The sequence below is a fragment of the Capra hircus genome, chromosome 10 (genome assembly GCF_001704415.2).
Source record: "Capra hircus breed San Clemente chromosome 10, ASM170441v1, whole genome shotgun sequence".
NCBI classification, from domain to species: domain Eukaryota; kingdom Metazoa; phylum Chordata; class Mammalia; order Artiodactyla; family Bovidae; genus Capra; species Capra hircus.
In genome coordinates, this window is record NC_030817.1 from 29,378,827 (window position 1) to 29,393,325 (window position 14,499).

The 14,499-nt window shown below is 40.6% G+C and overlaps 1 protein-coding gene and 1 pseudogene across 2 annotated transcripts in view; both read right to left on the reverse strand.

Annotated features, from left to right (window-relative positions):
• Positions 891-2,300, reverse strand: LOC102180398 (annotated as a pseudogene). Its single transcript, XR_310342.3, has one exon. The product of XR_310342.3 is annotated as an elongation factor 1-gamma pseudogene (transcript).
• Positions 5,184-14,499, reverse strand: part of PRKCH (protein kinase C eta) — a 361,590-nt gene continuing 352,274 nt past the window's right edge. The window contains exon 14 of the mRNA XM_018054083.1: positions 5,184-6,293. The gene's annotated coding sequence lies outside the window, so the exon portion shown is untranslated. The remainder of the gene's footprint in view (positions 6,294-14,499) is intronic.

Here is a 14,499-nt window from a genome sequence, read left to right on the forward strand (position 1 = left end):
GTGACTGGGCCCATTAAAAGGAGCAGCAAAGAGAAAGATTTGCCAGGACAAACTTAATATAATTGAATTTTAATTCAGACCACACGATATACAAGTAGGCATATTATTATGACATATGATGACAGGCATATTATTATGAAATGATTTAAGTGTGGCCCTAAAAATACTATTTTTAGTATTTTTACCTGGCTATTGCTGGCTATTGCTCCAGCCTGGCTATTGCTCCCTTTATACACCTGCTCAGAAATGGAGCTCTTACATCTCCTTTCTGACAGCTATGCATAGATTTCTGTTGAGGAGTAACCTGACATTCGATCCATGTCACAATGACCCAGATGGTGTGCATGTTTGAGAAATGGAAATATATAATAAATTTGTTCCTTCTTTGGTCCAGTGCGTTGGGCAGTATTATGGCTACAACATGACTGTGTGTGCATCTTATCTCAGAGTTTCTTTTTTGTCGGCTTGAATACGTTCATGGCTTTTCAATGTCCAAATGTAATTTAGTATTTTCCGACAATTATACTTTTTTAAAAAGTATCTCTTTTGTGTTCGTTATTTTCTGTAATTTCATTACTTGGTCATTCAGAAACTGTTTTAACCAAATATTCTATTTATTTTGGATATCCAATTTATTCAGTCTGATAATATTTGTTTGCTGTTGACATAAAAAAGCACGGCATTTTTACCCCAAATAGAATATATCTAATCTATTTCTCTCAGGGTTAAAACACTAAGCCCAGAGAAAACAAGTGAGCTCTTCAAGGTCAGCAGACACTAGAGTAGTTGAAGGAGCTGAGTCTAGCACCTACAGCCTTCTGATTTAGCCCAGGAATTTTTTGGTGAGTGGGGAGGAATTTTTTTTTATCACTTTTTATTAATTTATTTTTAATGTTCAGTTTCCTTTAATGACCCCCATTCTCCCCAAAGGGCAGGTGCAGGCGGCTGGGCGATGGCAAGAGGTGTTCACTGAAAGATCTTGCCCTGATTGAAGGCTTTGCCCACATGCTGGAAGGCCCCTTCCCAGCAAAAGTATTCTCGAACCAGCGTCTGGGTCTCCTCGCTGCCGGGATCCACTTTCCGCCATGTGTACGACTCGTAGTCCACCTGCCAATCTGGATTCAGCAGAAAAGCAAGCTCCTGGCCTCGAAAGACCCAGACCCCAGAAATGGAGCTGCTATTGTTGGTTCCAAAGAGAATGACACTGGCAAAGGCATTCTTCCTCAGTTTGTCCAGTCGCTGGACCATTCCAATGATGAGGCTGCAACTCATGAAGGTCTGGGTGAGCTCTTCAGGGAGGCGATACTCAGAGTACCACAGGGACCAGCCATCTTTATCAAAGTGATCTCAAAAGTACAGCAGGGCCACGGAGAGCGTATCCTCGTTGGAGTACTTGCGCTTAAATTCATCCAACACAAAGGTGCTCTTAGGCAGACGGGCAAAGGGATCCTTGGCCTCCGGCTTGGCAGCCAGCGCCTGCTCACATTCATCCAGCTCCTCCTGAGGAGCGCGGGCAGCCGCCTTCTTCGCCTCTTTGCTCTCCTTCCGCTCCGCCTGGGGCTTCGGCTTCTCTTCTTGAGAACCTTTCTTCTTCCGTGGGGTGTCCTTTTTAGGCTGGCTCTCTGCAAACTTTTTAGCATTAAACTGGGCCATTTACTCACAGTTTCACCTCTCCCAAGACAGCCCGGATCTGGGGCTGGTTAATGCAGGTGAGGAATCAGCGGTTGGTATTAGGGAAGGCCTGGCGGAAAGAAGGCTCCAGAACCTGTTTATAAAGCCACAACAGGGTGCAGACAACTGTGATGTCAGCCAGCGTCATGCGTTCGCCCATCAGAAAAGTTCTCGTCTTCAGGTGAGCATCCAGCAGCCCCAGAATCCGCCTCACCTTCTCCTTTGCATTCTCTCTGGCCTGCTTGTTGTGGTGCATGATGCCCAAGGTAGGGAACACCCAGGTGCTGGCTAGTGGCACTATGTCGCTATCAGTGAAGCTCACCCACTGCACAACCTGCGCTGCTGCCTCGGGAGTACTTTCCCGCAGCTCCTCGTTGCTCACATAGTAGGCAATGGCATTGCTCTCCAACACACAGAATCCATCGTCACCCTCAAAGGCTGGAACCTTGCCAGCAGGAAATTTACAGAGAAGTTCGGGGATGCGGTTGGTTTGGCCAAAATGGAAGTGGGGTGGTGCGGAGAGCAAGCGGACCTGAGCCCCGCTGTACTGAGCAGCAATGAGGGCCTTGAAGGCCCTCCAGTTTTCAGGGTATGTGTACAGGGTCCCAGCTGCCATGGTGATTCCACAGAGAAAGGGCTTTATCACTTTTTAATATGTTTTGTCACACAGATTTCAAAAATCCTACAGATAATTTAAATGAGTGACTAGTTTCTCCTCTATTCAGATTATATCAATTGTTCTTTAATGATTTAAAATTTTGTGAAAGTGGGGCTTTCTTCTATGTGAAAGCAGGTACATCATTTTCCAACTCTCTCTTCTAGGAGCCACTAAACATGAGCAAAATATTTACACTTAGATGGATACAGTGTTGCACCATTTAACTTGCTAGTGATCAGCCTGGGCCTGTACTTGGAATAGCTCTATTCATGTTTTATTTTCTTTTTCCAGAGAGTGCTGAGAATACAAAGCAACTCTCACCCATCTCCTTGCTTAAATCTCACTAGAAAGAATTTCAGTAAAAACATTAAAATATACAGTACTGAGGCATTCAAACTGTATCAGCAAGTAGGTAGAACACAACCTTCTAAACCATCCTCCACTGAAAGTATCCTTTTATTTGTGACACTAATTCATTTAAGAAAGACTTCCACCTAAATTAGCACCACATCTAAAAACAAACTAGCACATAAATCCAGAAACAACTAGGGAGAACAGTCAATTAAATCATCTAGATAATATAAATGGGAAAACACTTTCACAACTCTCTGCCTGATTTTTGCACTAGCCATGATGTCTTGATATTTCTTCCAAAGAGAATGTTTAAATTAAAGTTGTCCAAAAGCAGCTATTTTACTCGGGGTTGAGAGTATCACTGACTAGTGCATCTGGATTAATTTATATCTATATTTACTAATGATGCTAAAGCTGAAACTCCAGTACTTTGGCCACCTCATGCGAAGAGTTGACTCATTGGAAAAGACTGATGCTGGGAGGGATTGGGGGCAGGAAGAGAAGGGGACGACCGAGGATGAGATGGCTGGATGGCATCACTGACTTGATGGACGTGAGTCTGAATGAACTCTGGGAGTTGGTGATGGACAAGGAGGCCTGGCATGCTGTAGTTCATGCGGTTGCAAAGAGTCGGACACGACTGAGCGACTGAACTGAACTGAACTGAAGCAGAGACATTACTTTGCCAACTAAGGTCCGTCTAGTCAAGGCTGTGGTTTTTCCTGTGGTGATGTATGGATGTGAGAGTTGGACTGTGAAGAAGGCTGAGCGCCGTAGAATTGATGCTTTTGAACTGTGGTGTTGGAGAAGACTCTTGAGAGTCCCTTGGACTGCAAGGAGATCCAGCCAGTCCATTCTGAAGGAGATCAGCCCTGGGATTTCTTTGGAAGGAATGATACTAAAGCTGAAACTCCAGTACTTTGGCCACCTCATGTGAAGAGTTGACTCATTGGAAAAGACTTTGATGCTGGACGGGATTGGGGGCAGGAGGAGAAGGGGACGACCCAAGATGAGATGGCTGGATGGCATCACAGACTCGATGGACATGAGCCTGAGTGAACTCTGGGAGCTGGTGATGGACAGGGAGGCCTGGCGTGCTGCGATTCATGGGGTTGCAAAGAGTCAGACACGACTGAGCGACTGAACTGAATGAACTGAACTGAATCATCTTAGAAAACAGAAGAGCTTTGGTGGATTTGGATCCATGTTTAGAGTTCAGGTGCTAGCTGGATGGCCTAGAACTGTTTCCCAAACTTAAGTCATTTGCCAGTCCCCTTTATGATTTTTGCAACTTCTGACTATATACCCTTTATATATTTCTATGTAATATTTTCTTTTTCTTGAAGTTGAATAAATTGAAAACTTAAATATGTCTATTTAAAAGGAAAATTGTATCACTCTTATAAACAGGAAACTACTTGCTATAATATATAGTAAGCATGAATGTAAATAAAATCCAACATTATTCTATTTTATACTGTCACTTCAGAAGACTGTGATCTTCCAATCTGTCATCCGTTTTGTTAAAAGTTAGAGTAACACATTTTGCATCAGGGGAGTATTAAACACAAACTTGCATCGAACTGAGATTTTCTTGAGGTTATCGGAAGGATTTTAAGAAACTTAGAAAAAGGCAAATCTGCTCCTGCAACATCCTCTCCCCCAGCATCATCCCACGCTGTGATGCTGGGGGTCTTCGAGCTGTCCTGCCAATGCACAGAGCTCACGTCTGCCTCTGCACCTTCACAATTGCTATTTATTAGAAAGGACTTCCCCCAGAGTCTTACAGAGCTCTCTCTCCCACTGGCTTTTACTCAAGTCTGCTTTATCAGAGAGTTCTTCCCTGCCTGACTACAGGCAGTAAAATACAGGCATACTTCATTTTAGTGTGCTTTGCTTTATTGGGCTTCGTAGATATTGCCTTTTTACTTTTCTTACAAATTAAAGGTTTGCAGCAGCCCTGGGTCAGGCGAGTCTGTCAGCACCATTTTCCCAACAGCACGTGCTCAGTTCATGTCTGTGTCACATTTTGTTAATTCTCGAAATAGTCTATACTTTCCTATTATTATTATGTTTGTTATGGTGATCTGCGATCAGTCACTATTATAACTGTTTAGGGACACCACAAATTGTGCCCATACAAGATGGTGAACTTAGTTGTTAAAATGACAACAAAGGATTTAGAATAGTACTTATTCTATTTACTTTAGAATAAACGTAGTTGGTAAAACAGAGGCAAGTTTTAAGAGGATTGACTCCAATTTTGGGGTAAAGTGCTATCAAATAACACTGCAGGCTACAGAGAAATCATTTATGAAAGGGAGAGACAATAGGTGTGACAAATTTCACTGTTGTCTTACTTTTTTGAGAGAGTATTTTTATTGAAGTATAGCTGATTTACAATGTTGTATTAATTTCTGCCATATAGTAAAGTGATTCAGTTATAATTTTATTATATATGTATATTTTATATATGTATACATGTATACATATATAATTCAGCTATTATATGATTAAGTTTTGTAAAAAGGAGACATTACATATCCAAAACAAACCCCAGAAGAATCTGCAAAACATATTGACCTCTTAACCTCCAGGTTATAGATGTCCAGGTGATTTTCACTTCCTTTGTTATACTTTAATTTGATGACTGATTTTATCCCCAGTAAAACCATTCCATGATTACAAAATTTCTGTTTTTGTAATCAGGCAAAACAATAGTGCTAGTTCTGTGTAGAAAAATGAGTGGTGTTTAACACAAGTCCCCAGCTCATTAAAGTTTGGAGTCAGTAAGAATTAGGGCACTGAATCAAGCCTTGTTTAGGTGAATAAATTTAGTGAGAGAAATTCCAGTCTACAAAGCTGCAGTTTTAATCCTTAACTCCAGGCAGTCATTTCATAAGTGGTTTCCTTTGGTCATATAAGGTAACTGTGGGTCACATAAGTTCTGTTAGAAAAACAAATCAAGCCTTCTGTTCCACTAATGGTGGGTCAGGTAACTTTCTCTCCTAGGAAGAAAGACCATATTCTATAATATCAATAAGCTTATCAAGGCTTCCCTCACCCCCTGATTCTGCTTAGTGTCTTATAGGGCAGGCAAATGCTTCAAACAAAATTTAGATCTGTTAAATGGATAATTCCATTTCCCATTAAGAATTATTTTGCACTTACAAAATTAAAGTATCACCTTGTGTTTATTTTTAAAACAGGAAAATATTGATGAAGCAAATTTGCCTTTCTCATTTATTATATTCTGGAGCAAGGTTTATTTATACTCAGTGAAATGATCACTTTTCTGGTAATTTCTCTTTTTTCCAGCAAAGAAAGCTTAATCTTCTTTCCGAAAATGATTCTATTTGGGCAGCAAATCCCACACTGAAAATTGTTCCAGATCTCAAATTACATAACTTGAACAGATGGCAGTCTCATGGTTTTGACATGTTGGGCTACAGTCCTAGGCTGTGCAGAAGAACCAGCTCTGGAGCCTTCCAGTAGACAAGCAGACAGATCCCGTGAGCCAGCAGACCTGTATGACCACGGGATCAGGTTGAGAACTGCAGTCTGGCTCAGCTTCCCATGTTCACGACTCCGAAGCATATTCCTCAGGATCCTGAAAGACATACCAGTAGTCCTAGAGAAACTAGTGGTAAATTTGGTTAAATCATAAAAATAAACAAACCTTTTTCTGTGAGAGAAAACAGACTCTCAGGGAACTCTATACCAGAAGAGGGATATAGTTTACGGTAAGACTTGCAATACCACGTGCAGTTAGTTATTAAATGGATATGTTCTAATGATGTCTTGGGTTTGGAGTACAAAGAGATGAAACAGCTAAAAATGCCTGTCTTCACAGAGCTCGAAATTTAGTGGGGAGAAGGACAACTAATGAATCAATAAACAAATGAACAAATAAACGTTCACATATGAGGGTGATAAGTGCCAAGGAGGAAAAACAAATGCAGAAAAGAGGGATAAGTATGTGAAACTTTAGACAGGTTGGCACAGAAACGCTATTTTAAAAGGTGACGTTTGAGTAAAGACTGAACAAAATAAAAATGCAGATGATGTGTACTTTGGGAGAAGGGCATTCTAGAGCGAGGATACAGCCAATGCAAATGCCCAGGGTCAAGGGGATAGATGGACTGTATGAAGAACTACAAAAAATCCAGGGTGGCTGAAGCAGGGGAAGGCTGCATGAGATGAGATCTGGGAGAGAAAGTGAGGTCAGATTATGCAGAGTTTAAAAGAGCATAATTTGGAGTTTGTCTTTTATTCTGAGTGAGGTGGAAACCACGAGGAGGGTTTGGAGCGACAAAGGACATGATTTGAATTATTATTTCTCAGGATCCTTTGTGTAGAAAATCAACTGTAGGGTAGTAAGTGCAGAAACAAGGGGTGAGGAAGTGAGAGGCAAAAGGGAAGCTTTTAGGAGAATGAGAGGTAAGGAGGTAAGAAATAATGATCTGAACCAGAATGGTACCAGTGGAGGTAATGAAAAGTGTACAAATTCTAAGTGTATTTTTAGTGTAAAACTAACAGTTCTGGTTCATGAATTAGATATGTAAGGAAAAAGAGAAGCATCTAGGATCATTCCAAGATTTGGGGGTTGTGCAGCTGGAAGGATGCAATAGAGCTGAGAAGTGTTGTGAACAGGAGAAGAATGTGGGAGGAGGAGCAGATTGGGGGATATCAGACTTTTTAGATGTTTATTAGATCTCCCTGGTAGCTCGGACAGTAAAGAATCTGCCTGCAATGCGGGAGACCTGGGTTCAATCCCTGGGTTGAGAAGATCCTTTGGAAGAGGGCATGGCAACCCACTCCAGTATTCTTGCCTGGAGAATCCCCACAGAGGAGCCTGGTGGACTATAGTCCATGGGGTCGAAAAGAGTTGGACATGACTGAGCAAATAAGCACAGCACACATTAGATCTCCAAATGGAGATGTTGAGTAAGCAATGGGATATACAAGTTAGGTGTGCCAAGGAGAGATTTGGGCAAAAGATATAAAAGTCTGGGAATCATAAAGATATACATAGTATTTAAAGCTATGTGACTTGATGAGTTTACCTAGAGAGGGTAGTGAGAGTGAGTGTAGAACCAGGTAAATATAGTCAATAATCATTTGTATGGAATGCTGCTGATTAGTAAGATGAGGCAAGTTGGCAATTGAATTTAGCCATATATAAGTCATCATTAATCTTTATAAGAGAAGCTATAGAGAGTTTAGGGCAAAAATCCTTTTTGCAGCAGGTCCAAGAGAGAATGGAGACATTGAAGAAAGACAGTTCTTTCAAAAACGTTTTGCTTTGGGAACTTCCCTGGTGGTCCAGTGGTGAAAGTGTTAACCGCTAATTTGTGTCCGACTCTTTTGCAACCATATGGACTGTATCCCTCCAGACTCCTCTGTCCATGGAATTCTCCAGGCAAGAATACTGTGGTGGGTAGCCATTTCCTTCTCCAGGGGATCTTCCCTACCCAGGGATCGAACCCATGTCTCCTGTATCTCCTGCATTGCAGGCGAATTCTTTGCCACCAGGGAAGCCCAGTGGTGAAGACTTTGCCTCCTAATGCAAGGGGTATGAGTTCACTCCCTGGTTGGGCAGCTAAGGTCCCACATGCCTTGAGGCCAGAAAACCAAAACATGAAACAGAAGCAATATTGTAAATGGTCCATATTAAAAATAGTACTTTTAAAAATTTGCTTTGTTTTAAAAAGGAGAGGAATGAAGTGGTAGCTAGATAGGGAAGTGGGAGCAAGAGAGGATTAAAGAAAACTTTCTATTAAAGTATGCTACTGCTTCTAAGTCACTTCAGTCATGTCCGACTCTGTGCGACCCCATAGACGGCAGCCCACCAGGCTCCCCCACCCCTGGGATTCTCCAGGCAAGAACACTGGAGTGGGTTGCCATTTCCTTCTCCAATGCATGAAAGTGAAAAGTGAAAGTGAAGTCGCTCAGTCGTGTCTGACTCTTAGCGACCCCATGGACTGCAGCCTACCAGGCTCCTCCATCCATGGGATTTTCCAGGCAAGAGTACTGGAGTGGGGTGCCATTGCCTTCTCCGTATTAAAGTATGATGTACATAATAAAACGTACACTGCTTATGTGTGTAGCTCTCTATCATTAATACAACCAAACACACAGAGAAGCACCCTGGGAAGCCTCATGCCTGGTCCCTCCCAGTCACTGTTCACACCCTGCTCAAGGGCAACATCTGTCCTGACTTCTAAAACCACAGATTCATTTTGCCTATTTTGTATTTAACTTAAATGGAGTCACACTGTTTATACTCTTTTGTATTTGGCTGTAGTTTAATCTTCCTTATCATTGTATAATAACCCATTGCAAGAATATACCAAGATTTATTTATCTATTCTACTGTTGTTGGGCACTTGGGTATTTTCCAGTTTTACAAATAGTGCTATTATGTACATTCTGGAATATATCTTTCACTGAATATGTACATACACATTTTACTGGTTATAGTTCGATGAGTGGATTGCTGAGGCATAAAGTATACATATGGAGAAGGACACGGCAACCCACTCCAGTGTTCTTGCATGGAGAATCCTATGGACAGAGGAGCCTTGCAGGCTAGAGTTCATAGGGTCACACAGAGTAGGATACGACTGAAGTGACTTAGCATGAATGCATACGAAGTATGCATTTGTTCAGCTTTAATTTTCCAAAATGTTTGTACTAACTGCCTCTCTCTCCAGCACTGTAAGAGAGACTTTTATCAGTCACAGCAGTGATTTTATCTCCATCTGTCACTCATTGGTCTTATATCTCCATTTGTTGAGAATTAAAGTTGTAAATAGGAGTGGAATTTATTGGGCCCCCTTCAAACCTTAAGGATAAGACTCTACTGCCCACAGTTTTATGAGCACTGACCACCAGTATAGAACCTGGCACCGTGCCTGACACAGGATATATATGCAGCATGTGTTAGTTGTTGCCCTTATTTTGCCATCCTCCTCTCAGACCTACTTCCAAGCAAGGGTAAGATAAGGCAGTGATGACTGCACATGCTTTCTTTTCAACTCACACTTAGTCATCTGATCTTGTTTTACAGGGATGGGAATGGGTAAAACTCAGGTTTCTTCACTGATCATATTATAGGGCCAAGAACAATACAGAAGCTCAAACACTCCTTTCCATAACTTCTGTTGCAAACATCCATCAGCTCAGGCATCTCACCGGGTTGTTGGAAGGGCTGAAAACAATTACACCCTGGCTGTGATAGGTTTCATTGTAAAATAAGTCAATTAATAAGCCATCTCCAAGAAAAGGATACTCTAGTTAGGCACTGAACTTCTAATAGTAGCAATTCTGAGGACAGCTAGTTACACAATTAAATACAGTACCTTGCCCTTGGCAACTATCCAAAAATCAATATTGTTTATTTAAGCCAATAAATTAAATATACTTCTGCATTTAAAAATCCCTTTCTAACATGTATATTCATCTGTAGGAAGTAGTTGTGACTACTATCATTACATCCAAGGAGATAAATTGATTGTTTTTACTGAGTTGTGTCTGATTACACTTTTTATCCTTACATTGAAATACTATTTATGGTGTGAGAAGCAGTATCTTTCAGATATCACAAGCACAGTACAAATAGTACAGAGTTCCCATATACTCCATACTCAGTTTCTCTTATTATTAACTTATTTAGTATGCTACATTTGTTATAATTTTGAATGGATCAATATTGATATATTATTATTAACCAAAGTTATAAATTTACTCAGATTTCCTTGGTATTTACCTAATGTCCTTTTTCTATTCTAGGATCTCATCCAGGACACCACATTACATCTACTTGTATCTTAGTCTTATGGTTGTGAGAATTTTCCAGAGTTAATTTTTTTTAAGGAGTACTGGCCAAGGATTTGGTAGCATGTGACTTAATTTAGATTTATCTGATATTTTTCTATTGATTAGACTGCATGATTGATTTTTGAGGAAGACCACAACAAAGATCAGTTGCATTATATCACAGCAAAGTCCATTCTATCAATATGACCTATTGCCGCTGGTCAACACCATCTCAGTCACGTGGTTTGTCTGATTAGTTTGTTTCTCCAGGGTTAAGCTCCTTCCATTCTGTACTCTTTTTTAAAATTTATATATGTTTTTAATTGAAGGATTCTATACAGAATTGTGTTGGTTTCTGCCAAACATCAACATGAATCAGCCATAGGCATGTTTATGTCCCCTTATACCGTACTCTTTGTAAGGAAGTCATGATGCATCGTCAACACTAAAGAGGTTCCACCTCCTTGTGGGTGTGGCATCTACATAAACTATTTGGAATTCTTCTGCGTGAGAGATTTGTCTCTTTGCTCCATTTATTTATTTATTCAATTATTTATATTAGTATGGACTCATAGGTGTCTATTGTTATATATTGGATTATATTAGTCTAACACTACGTTTTTATTTTTTGCTCAAGTTTCCAGAATTGGCCACTGGGAGCTCTTACAGTTGGCTCTTGTATGACTTCAACATCCTCCTGTCGGTGTGTGTGTGTATGTGTGTGCGTGAGTGTTTGTGTGTTTTAATACTTCCTAACTTTCTGGAACTGCAAGTTGCTCCAGGACCATTTTGTGTCTCTCCTGACCTAGTCCTAGAGCCATATTGTAGGGCCACATTTCTCTGAGGAGCCCTGGTTCCTTTTCTTGGCCCACGGTATTAGAAACCAAGATCTGGGCACTAGTAGTGCTCCTTGCCACCGGGATGTCATTACATCTGGGCTCTCTCAGGTGAGAAAACAAGGAAATATACTTGTGTATACTAATCCCTATATATGCGTGCATGTGTGCATGTTAAGTCGCTTCAGTTGTATCCGACTCTTTGTGACCTTATGGACTATAGCCCTCCAGGCTCCTCTGTCTACAGAATTCTTCAGGAAAGAATACTGGAGTGGGTAGCCATTCCTTTCTCCAGGGGATCTTTCCAAACCAGCAATCAAACCCAGGTCTCTCACATTGCAGGCAGATTCTTTACTGTCTGAACCACCAGGGAAACCCTCAACTTCCTAAACTAATTTTTAAGTTTGCATACATTAAGGTTCAGCCTTTGTGCTCTGAAGATTTTTGGGTTTTGACACATGCATAATGTCATGCCTTTATAATTATAGTATCATATAGATTAGTTTCATCACCCTGAGAAATTGCCTGTGCTTAATCTACTTAACTCTTCCTCCCCTCTTCCTTAGAAATCACTGATGTTTTTACTATCTCTATAGTTTTCCCTTTCCTAGAATGTCAGAAAACTGGAATTATATAGCCAGCCTTTTCAGACTGGCTCCTTTCACTTAGCACTATACATTTAAAATTCATCCCATGCCTTTTGTAACTTGATAGCTCATTTCGTGTTATCTCTGAATGATATCAATTGCATGCATGTATCACAGTTTGTTTACTCATTCACCCACTGAAGGGCATATTTATTGCTTTCAGTTTTTGGTGATGATAATAAAGTCGCTGTGAATATTCTTATGGAAGTTTTTCTTTGAACATAAATTCTCAAATCAGTTGAGTGAATACCTAGGAGTGCAACTGCTGAATGATATAGTAAGACTATGTTTAGCTTAACTGCTTCATTTAACTAACATGTGCTACTCCTTAAAATCAAGTGGTACATATGTGTTCAGTTGCTCAGTCATACCCGACTCTTTGTGACCCCATGGACTGTAGCCCGTCAGCCTCCTCTGTCCATGGAATTTTCCAGGCAAGAATACTGGAGTGGGTTGCTATTTCCTACTCCAAAATCAAATAGTGATTACCCCTAAAATCATCCATCATCATCACCATCAGCTGTGTATTCCTTCCACACCCATTCCAATTTTTGGCACATGAGCATGGTGACTGAACTTTCCTTATGTCAGAATAATCATTCTTTATATTTTTAAAAGTCCTTTAATGGGGACTTCTCTGGTGGTGGAGTAGGTAAGACGTTCAGGTCCCAATACAGGGGGCCTGGGTTCAATCCCTGGTCAGGGAACTAGATCCCACATGCATGCAGCAGCTAAAAGATCCCCTATGCCATAACGAAGACCCCACATGCCACAGCTAAGATCCAGCACAGCCAGGATAAGTATATAGTTTTCTAAAAAGTTTTTTTACATCCATGATCACAGTATCAGTACAGTAGCCAACTTGTTCAAGGGAGAATCCTGGCTCTGCCTCTAACCTCCGACTTGAGTCTGGGCAAATATCTAATTACTTTCTCCTGTAATAGGGGATACCAGGAGTGCCTACCCAAGCCTACCTCAACATGTCCTGAGAATTTAATGAGGCTCAAGAGCAGAGAAGGAAACGGCAACCCACTGCAGTATTCTTGCCTAGAGAATCCTGTGGATGGAGGAGCCTGGTGGGCTGCTGTCTATGGAGTCACACAGAGTCGGACACGACTGAAGCGACTTAGCATGCATGCATGCGTTGGAGAAGGAAATGGCAACCCACTCCAGTAATCTTGCCTAGAGAATCCCAGGGACGGAGGAGCCTGGTGGGCTGCCGTCTATGGAGCCACACAGAGTTAGACATGACTGGAGCAACTTAGCAGCAGCAGCAAGAATGGTGTCCTCCTTTAGCCAAGTTATGCTGCTGTTTGAAGGCTCAGCCAAGATTAACTACAAATCTGTTGATTCCTAATCCCATGTTTCCTCCACTAGACATGAGTTAACACCCAACTTCATTTTCCTGCTCCCTAGCCAATATGAGGACCTCATCAACACCAACTCATTGATCTAAACCAGTCAATTAAGGAAACCATCTTACCATGTATGTATTCACGGTAAGCAAGGAATCTGATTTTAGTTAAATGGTGTGATCCAATAGCCATCGGCAGAAATAGTCTTTTTTTCATTTTTAAATGGAAGAAAAGAACATGTTAAGGTATAGGCTCTCAGATCAATGAGTGGACTAAGCATTAAACTAGTTCAGTGATTCATGATTAAACTGCATGAACAAGAATTTAGTGTATTAAAACTCTATGAATAAATTTAAAATGTCTAAAGAAACCCGTCGGTGGACATAAAGTGAATCTATTCAGAAACAAGTTTGGGCAGTTCACATCAGATACATAGTGTTTTCAGAGTAAGGTTTAATTATTTTTAGAGGTTTTAGAGCTCTGTATCCCAGCCAGAGAATGCTTATCTGCTTTATGCTAGTTTTTACCTGCAGAGTTTTTGTCTCTGTGACATCATTTATTTGTTTCTGCATTTTAGAACGCATTGCATAATGATGGGAACTGAACTAAGAGAGTTAATCATACCCTGGCAATCCTTGAGCATGCTGGAAGCTACTAAGAAAACGAAGAATGTTATTTCAAGATACACTCAGATCTATTCTGAGTTGAATATCGCCAGGTTGACTTTCTATGATTACTTGTATGCTTATGTAAACAAATGAAGGTGCAAAATTCCTCTAGGACTGACAGAGATTAATATTAATAAAATAAACAGAAAAAAATACACAAGTGCTTTCACACACACACACCTTTGCTGCAATCTTCTTGGCTTGGACGAGACAGATTTATGTGTGGGACGTGACTGGAACTACCAAAGAGTATCACTGAATTTCCAAATCACCTGCAATGATTGAGATCAGTTGAACACACTTGAATTAACCAACTGGTCAATGTCACAGTCTAGTTTGGAAACCATTTGTAGATAAAATTACAGTCTACACAAAACAGAAAAATTTAAATATGCAGCTATCTTTATAAAGACTAAATGTTGATTATATCCTAGTATCATTAGAAAGGAAGAATAATGATCAATTCATTTAGTGTTCAGTTTGTAATGT